Source organism: Mus caroli, chromosome 13, assembly GCF_900094665.2.
Source record: "Mus caroli chromosome 13, CAROLI_EIJ_v1.1, whole genome shotgun sequence".
NCBI lineage: Eukaryota > Metazoa > Chordata > Mammalia > Rodentia > Muridae > Mus > Mus caroli.
This window is the reverse complement of record NC_034582.1, coordinates 30,604,932-30,613,437: the sequence shown is the minus strand read 5'-3', so window position 1 is coordinate 30,613,437 and position 8,506 is coordinate 30,604,932. Positions and strand designations below refer to the sequence as shown.

The window sequence follows — 8,506 nt, the reverse complement described above, 5'->3', positions numbered from 1 at the left end:
CGTGATTGGACTGGAGCAGAAGCTGTGTTCCACTCACCAGCAGTCTCAAAATCCTGTGGTGGGGGGTCGTGGGTAGCTGGCGGGTGTCAGCCCACCCTGCGCTCTAGCTACCCAGGTGCTGGTCCGGCAGGATGAGGCCTGTGGCCCTACTCAGGCTGGTTTCTGCTTCCCTAAGTAATGCAGTCTCAGGTCCCGCGTGATTGGACTGGAGCAGAAGCTGTGTTCCACTCACCAACAGTCTCAAAATCCTGTGGCGGGGGTCGTGGGTAGCTGTCGGGTGTCAGCCGACCCTGCGCTCTAGCTACCCCGGTGCTGGTCCGGCCGGATGAGGCCTGTGGTCCTATTCAGGCCGGTTTCTGCTTCCCTAACTCCCTCCTGGCACTTTTGTTTTGCCACAGGCTCCTGTCAGAACATGTGAGAACATGATGTCCTCACCTGAATACAAATCTATGGGTCCAATCAGTCATGCACTGAAACCTCTAAAACTGAGTGAAAACTTCTAATCTAATAATCTATATTAGATGTACTCTACATATATACTATAGTAATATAATGCTAATTAACACATTGGTCGGTGGAGGCTCCATGCAAGTCCAACACGGTGGCACCTTCAGACTTTTAGTGAGAAGGCAAGGCTGATTCCATGACAGGCTTCAAATTGGCAGTTAAAGAAACTAGGCCTAAAAACCCAGGCTTCAGGCACCAGTCAGAAACTTCCCCACCACCTGTCCTGAAACAAGGACAATGGGAATGGTTTAGTAGTTTCCAGCTAGCTGCCTTACCCCAGTAATGGAATGTCCTTAGAGATAGGGTAAGACAAAGCCCACCTACCCCAGGATTCCCCTAGGGTGCTTTAAATTGGGCCTGAGAACTCGCTTTGGGGGTCTCTCTATCTTGGTGATGGGGAGACCCCAGTATGCTGGACCTTCACTCCTTGTGTCTACATACTATTTGAGTCCAGGGTGTCATTCCTTGGGTGAATCATGGACCCTTTACGTAGCTAACGGGGCAGAGGAATCAACTGCCCCCATTTCCATCTGCAAACCTTCTTGCAAACCCAAATTTTGTGAAACAGAGCATCTCCAGCACATTGCTGTAACCTGGGGGTAAAAATGGATCCAGACACCTCACCCTGGCGTAGAGATTTGACGTCCATAGGGTTGGATCGGCCTAAGGACATCTCAAAGATCCCATCGGATTCTGATGTGCAGGGATGCTTGAGAACTGTTGTTAAAGCCTGGGGTCCCCTCCACCCTTCTCTATCCCACCCCAGCCTTTCCAGAGCTCAGCTGCCTCCAGTTACAATGACTGCTGATTGTGACGCTGCAGCCTCTGGTGCTCCTGATGTATTCACTGCTCTGACTTTGAGTGCCGCTGCTGAGTGCCTGGACAGAAAGTGACCCCTAGAACTGCATGCAATGGTTCCCAGAAAATGGAGTTTCTTTTGAAGTGCAGACCCTACAATGTCTCATTAGCCAACCCCCCCCCCAGGTAGGTATGTGGTGTGTGTGTATGTGGGTGTGTCCATGGCTTAGAAGTGAGAAACATTATGACCCAGGGGAAGGTAAGAACCTTATGAGGCCCATGACAAGGAGCAGACGCATAAGCCTTGAGAGGTGCTTAGAAGCCAATGCTCTGTGATCTTCTTCACAATGCTCCTAGTAGAAAATTGAAGTCATTTATACTGTTAACCCCTATTAGCAAGCAGAACTCATTCAGGGAACCCAGAAGGAAGAATTAGACGACTCATTTAATGGCTGCTGGTTTAGCTCTCTACTGCATGGAGCTCATGTCCTTAACAGAAACGAACGAAGCTCTGGATGACTGTGAAGAGACATGTGTGAAGTTGGCTCTGACCTTCACTTGTAATTTCATAAAATTGCAATAGTGATGATTCTATTAAATAAATAGCCTTGTAAAGGCTGTAATTATGCCTGTCATCACATGAATGTAATTTACCAAATAGTACAGACCACTACAGTTCTCCTGCTTCCTTAGGAAGCTTGGGAAATGCCAAAATCCTGAATTTTTAAAGTTTGAACTTCGAGGACAAGGTGGGTGTTCCTGTCAGACACTTGAATAAAGCCAAGAAAGTAGAGAAAGAATTACCGTCTTCTGATTTTCATCTTCCTTCTCGATGTATGGCCATAGCAACAATTGCTTAACATGTGAAGTGGGGGGGGGGACCTCCAACCATAATATGTAACTATATTTAGGAATAAAATGGATGATGATGTATCAATGTCTTAAGAATATAAGCATGCATTTTATACCATTCATGATATTCCTTCCAAATGACCATTTATAACAAAGCAAAAGCTGCTCTGATCCAGCAGCCCAAGATAATTATGATAAATATTTGAAAATATGACAAGTATTGTTCCCTATTTTCTATAATTAAATATACTTTTTACAATTTGGGATCACATTACTTAACATTTGTATACTAAAAGTTTCTACTACATTAGCTATTCTTCAAAAACATGATCATAACAGCTTTTTACTTTGTCGTAAATGTTCATTTGGAAAGAATATCATGAACAATATAAAATGCATGCTTATGTTCTTAAGACATTTATGCATCCATTTTATTCCTAAATATAGTCACATATGTCCTTCTTATGTCTTTCTTGTCTCTTTTATCTATATTGTTCTATAGGAGACTTCTCAAAAGACCACTTACTAACTCTCAAGATGAACCAGTTTTTTCTTTGTCCATCCACCATGCTGAGTCTTTGCTGTTTTGTAGCGGCTTCTTCTAGCTTGAAACATTCCTCCTAGAGGGAGGAAGAGAGACTGAGGAAGTTTACAGGACTCCTGAGACCCCCCACCCCCACTCCAGGTAATATAATTGGTGTGGTGAGAGAAAGTCCTTCAGTGGAACTGCCTTCAAGCTGTGCAGGGAACTCCTTTTCACACATTTTACAGTGGGTGTGGTGCTTTGAGTAAGAATGGCCCTCATAGTCTCATGTATTTGAATGCTTATTCATTGGGGCCAGTGGCACTGTTAGAGAGAGATTAGAGCAAATAGAAATGTAGTACTATTGGAAGACGTATGTCACCAAGGTTGTCTTTTGAGGTTTCAAAATCTCCTACCAGGCCCAAATCTCTAATAAAGTCTCCAAGCAGGAACTGGACGGGATTGTTTCTTTCTTCTGCAGCTGCCTTCCCTGCTTGGGGAGCACAGGCATTTCTGAGTCTCTCCAGGAAAGCAAAACACACTTGCAGAGAGAGGATGGTAGCTGGTGATTCTAATGCACTGAGGTGCTCCCCACAGCTTCATTTGAGTGCTTCCTGGGAGTCTGATGAGGTTACTCCCCAATGGATAGCCATTTGTTCAGATGATATTCGTTACACAATTAATTACATACTACATAGAAACAAAAGCTGTGTGAAAAGAGTTGCTACATGTATGAGAACAAAATGAAATGTTTGGAGAGACTAGTAAGAATGGCTCAGTAGTTAAGAATAGTTGGTGCTTTTTGCGTTGGACCTGGTTTGGGTCCCAGCACCCACAAGGCAGCTCACAATCACCTATAACTCCGTATTAAGAGGCTCTGACACCTTCTTCTGGCCTCTGCAGGCATCAGGTACACACAAGGTGTACCTAATACATGCAAGGAAAACATACATGCACACACACACACACACACACACAAAACAAATATATCTAAACAAGGTTGGAATGCGGACTGGATCTGAGAGGAGTTTGAAAAGGGAAGAGAATATAATCAAAATACAATGCATAAAATTCTCAGAATTAATAAAATTGTAAAATGTAAATCTTTTAAAAATGCTTTGAGGATGCTTCATAAAGGCAAATCACTCCAACTACTTTTGCTAAGGTGTGTCACAAAATAAATCTACATGAATATGTTTCCTGGCATCCCGGAAGCTTCTTCCCCCAGTAAACTTCTCTGTCTACCCACAGGGTAGTGTAGCTCAGTGGTTTCACCACACCTTCCCTCACAGTATACATGTGCAAAATTGTACTTGAAATAATAATTAAATTGTAAAAACTCAAAATAATAAATTAGACTCAGAGGAAAGAGAGGCAAATGTATTCATCCCTATATTACAGCAAGAATTAAATAGCATTTAAACAAATTACAACAGTTCACCACAAAAAATGTAATGTTAAAAGATAAATCTAACAATTCATGTCTAGGATCAGTATGATGAAAACTATAAAATACAGACAGAAGAAGCAGAATTCTCAATAAAAAGAGAAACACACCATACTTAGTGGTCAGAAGACCTCACAGCTGAGATGTCAATTTTCCCCCAGACAATCTAGAGAGTTAATACCAATCTCCAAAAGGTTTCAGCTGTATATTTTCCAAATAAGCTGATTCAAAGGTCAGGAGAAAATTGAAGTAATTAGGACAACTAAAACAAGTTGAAGAGGAAGAAAATTGGGCTAATCACATTACTATCAAAACCATATGATATTAGCAAAAGGATAAATCAATAGAACAGAATTATGTGAATATAAACCCACAGAAGTATGGCAAAATGATTTCAATTTAACGTTTTTAGGTATACACTATACATTATTTCAACCATATTCACCTGTACACTCTTATACTCCATCTCCTCTCAGACCCCTCACAACTTCTCAATTAATGTCTTCTCTTTGCACATAATCCACTTAGGGGCTAGAGAGATGGCTCGGCAGTTAAGAGCTTTGCTACTCTGGCAAAGGAACAAGATTTGTTTCCCAGCCCCTACGTAGCAGCTCACAACAACCTATAACTCCAGTTCAAGAGGATCCAAAGCTCTTTTCTGGCTTCTTTTGGATTTCAAGCACATCCATGGTACACAAACATACACACAAGAAAAACACTCATATACATAAAAATATAAATAAGTAAATATATAAACATTCCACTGAATTCTGTTAGTGTTTCCCATATACACATGGGTGTGTGCCATCAATTAGAGCACAGACAGCATGTGGGGAACCACATCCCCAAATAAAAAAATTCTCCCTTCCTTAGCAACCTTCAACTCTCAATAGCTCCTTATCGGGGAATAGGGACTTGTGTGCCCCTCCCCCATTCCATGCTGAACTGTTGACTGGATTGTTCTCATGCAGGTATTGTGCAGGCAACACACAGGTGCTTCAAGTTCATGACTGCAGCTGTCATGTCCAGAAGATACTGTTTCATCTCAGTCTGCCCTACCCTCTGGCTCTTACAGTCTTTCTGCCCTGTGTTCTGCAATGTTCCCTGAGCCTTGTAGGAGAGGTATATTACATATGTTCCATTTAGAGCTGAGCAATTTACAAAGACTGTCCTCTGCACTTTGACTTGTTATGAGTCTTTGTATTCACTATCATCCACTGCAGAAGGTACTACTCTAATGACTGAGAGATGTACTAATCTTTGAGAACCAAGATTTGTATTTAGAAGGCATTTTGACCCTATGTCCATTCAACATAAAGAGAAAGGTAGTAGGTTTATATTTGGAAGGTTTGGGCTCCCCGGACATGGGTTCTTGGCCCAATTACAATATTAGGCTTGAGAGTCCTCCTGTAGAGTGGGCCTTAAATCCAGTCAGAAAAAAGTAGATTATCCCCATAGCATTTGTGCCGCTGATGAACTCATGAGCATATCTCCAGGTCAGCCATTGTTGTAGCTCATAGGGCTCACAAGTGGATAAAAATGGCCCTGGTCTTCTTCCTTTCCCCCCAAGACATGATATCCTTACAGAACACAGATTGATCCCAAACTTGAATTCCTCCTGTCTTAGCCTACCAAGTGCTGGGGTTATTGGTGTACACCACAATACCTAGATATGCTCACCTTATTATTCAAAATTCCTTTAATTTTAGAATAAAATTTTCCAACAATATTTTTCTTTGTCTCACCCGCAACTTCAGACAAAGGCATTTAGAATTCAGGTGTGAGCCACGTACCTGTGATGTAATGGATTGCATGAATCAGATGTAATGTGCCAAGAGGAAGGTGAGCACAAAGATGCTTTGTCCCAATTTGGTGCTTTGTTGTCATGCAACAAGCTCAAAATAACGGCCATTGGATTACCTCTTGATTTTATTTCCTGGTATTCAACTTTTGTTAGGGGAACAAGCTTTGTTAAAGAGTACTCCACCCTCTTTCCACTACTATTCCAGTATTAAATTTAACACAGTTAAGACTAAGGTTTCTGGGATCTGGGACAGGATCAAAATTATTGATTTCATCCATTGGAGAGGGCTCTTTCCTGCTGGTATTCCTGGCTCCTCTTTGCCAATAAAACAGAAAGTGAGAAATATGTGCTCATCATGTACTTTATACAAAGCCTTTGTGCATAGTGTTCTAGGAAACAGGAAGCTTGTATACTACTATGTGCAAGGAAATTCATATGTCACATTGTTAAATACCACCCCACATCTAGTATTTTCCAGTGTGTAGACTGAAGATCTGAACTGTGAGTGAAGTTAAAGTCTTCCTTTTAACTTGTGTGGTTAGGTATTTGTCACTGTGATGATAAATTGACCATCACAGTTTAGGTGCTATTCTCAAAGTAGCTAGCTTAAGTGGAGATAGTCTAGAATTTTGTAACCTCAGTGTGGATATAAAGAAACAAAATTTCTTACCAGTAGCTTATGTATCGGTTATGGGCTGATGTGAAGTTTATTGCTCTAAATAAAATGTATAATTAAAACTAACAATCTTTTTTAGTCAGAGCTACAATAAGATTAAATCTACACAGTTGCTCCAATTGTGTATATATGCTACAGTACTTGTCTATACATTATAGCTTTTTACAAGTAAACCAGACACTTCTTATAAGATACTAACAATTAAAAGGGAAGAGTGCAAATAATGCTAGAATTATTTTAGACATAATGCAGTTTTACAAATCTCCCAGATCTCAAATCTTATATATCTGCTAGGAACTTGACCATAAGAGTGAGGGCAGGAGTATCCAGTTTTATCTAACAGCTACTGACAGCACCAACTGCTTCATAATACTAGGGAAATAATAAAAAACACACTGTGTCATGAGCATTTAAAAAATACTACCTGTCATTTCTCTTCTCTCCAAGCTTCTTCATAGTTCCTAAAAACTCTGCAGTCCCCTTGCCTCTGAGCCTGGTGCTTGCTGTGTGCAGGACCTCCACTGTTCCTCTACCAGCCAAATGAGTTTAGATGAACCCACAACTCCTTAGTCCTGTGCAATAGGATCAATAGCCACAGCCATGGAGGGCCTACTACATTCCAGGCACTTGTTAAGGGCTGGCCCCTCTACATTTATATGCTGAAATTCTAACCTCAGCACAATGGATGTAGAGATGGGACCTGGGGATGGGGATGGGGTATGTGATTAAGTCAAGAGGGATTCCCCCAAAGGATGAAATTAGTGCCCTGAACATAAACTACCTTCTAAAGCTCACTTCCTCTTTCTCAGCCATGTAAGGACACAAGGAGAAGACAGACTTGTTCAAGCCAGACACCAGGTATGCTGGTACCTTGATCTTAGAATTTCCAGATTTTGTGACTAAAGGAAGCTGGTGTTTAGTGTTAAAATCAGCCAGTGGTATTAGTTTTGGCAGTTCAACCTGGCAGTGACATGGATGCTCTATGTATTTTGTTTAGCCCACAAAGTTGGAAGTTCTTCTGTTCTTCTATACAGAAGAACTATATAGACCAGAAAATTGAGAGATAGAGAAGTTAATAAACATATTAAACATTATCCAGTTTGTGAATAGCAAAGTCTAGATTCAAATCAAGCAGTACAGTTCTAAAATCCCATTCTAGACCTTTATTACCCATTTCCCTCTCTCCCTCCCTTTCTTTCTTTTTTCCTTCTTTCTCCCTCTTACTGAGGCTGAGCTGAATACCTCCTAATTCTAGCCTGGATGTCCTTGGGACCTGTGCCAGGAAACCTTAAACTTTTATTCTCTGTGGTCTCCATCCCATCCCTGTTTATTACACAAGAAATGGCCACTTGAATATGTTCCTGTTTTAGATTAGGGTTTTTTTTTCCCTTGGTTCTAAAATAAACTCTTCTAACTCAAGATATTCTGACTAAAGCAACTTTAGAGAAAAGAATTTTATTTTAGCCTACAGTTGCAACTTGGAGTCTATCAGTGACAGCTGTCTGAGGGCACTGGTCACATCACACCCATAGATATGGGCAGAGAACAATGAGTGCATCCTTGCATGTTAGTGCTCAGCTTCCTTTCATCGCTCCTATACAGTCTAGAGTGTCCTGCTTAGGGAATGATGATGCCAACAGTGGGCAGGACTTCTCATCTCAATTGATGTCATTAGGGTAATGCCCACAGCACTATTAAAGTCCACCTGCCAGATGATTCTAGATTTTGTCCCGTTAAAACGCAAGCCATCAAATCTAGTATGTGTTTTGATGTTGTTGTTTATGTTTCTTCAAATGTACATGGGCCATCACTGCCCATCTGTTGGGTAATGTCAACTTCTAGACAGGCTTGTCATAGAGTAGTCACTGGTATCATTCATGTTGTACCAATGGACCAAAC

At 41.2% G+C, this 8,506-nt stretch overlaps 1 long non-coding RNA gene across 1 annotated transcript in view; it reads right to left on the bottom strand.

Moving 5' to 3' along the window:
* Positions 1–5,880, bottom strand: part of LOC110307559 — a 6,742-nt gene extending 862 nt beyond the window's left edge. The window contains exons 1-2 of the long non-coding RNA XR_002379415.1: positions 5,808–5,880; positions 2,684–2,777 (exon numbers count right to left, since the gene is read on the bottom strand). This is a non-coding gene — a long non-coding RNA (uncharacterized LOC110307559). The remainder of the gene's footprint in view (positions 1–2,683; positions 2,778–5,807) is intronic.
* Positions 5,881–8,506: the final 2,626 nt, after the last annotated feature.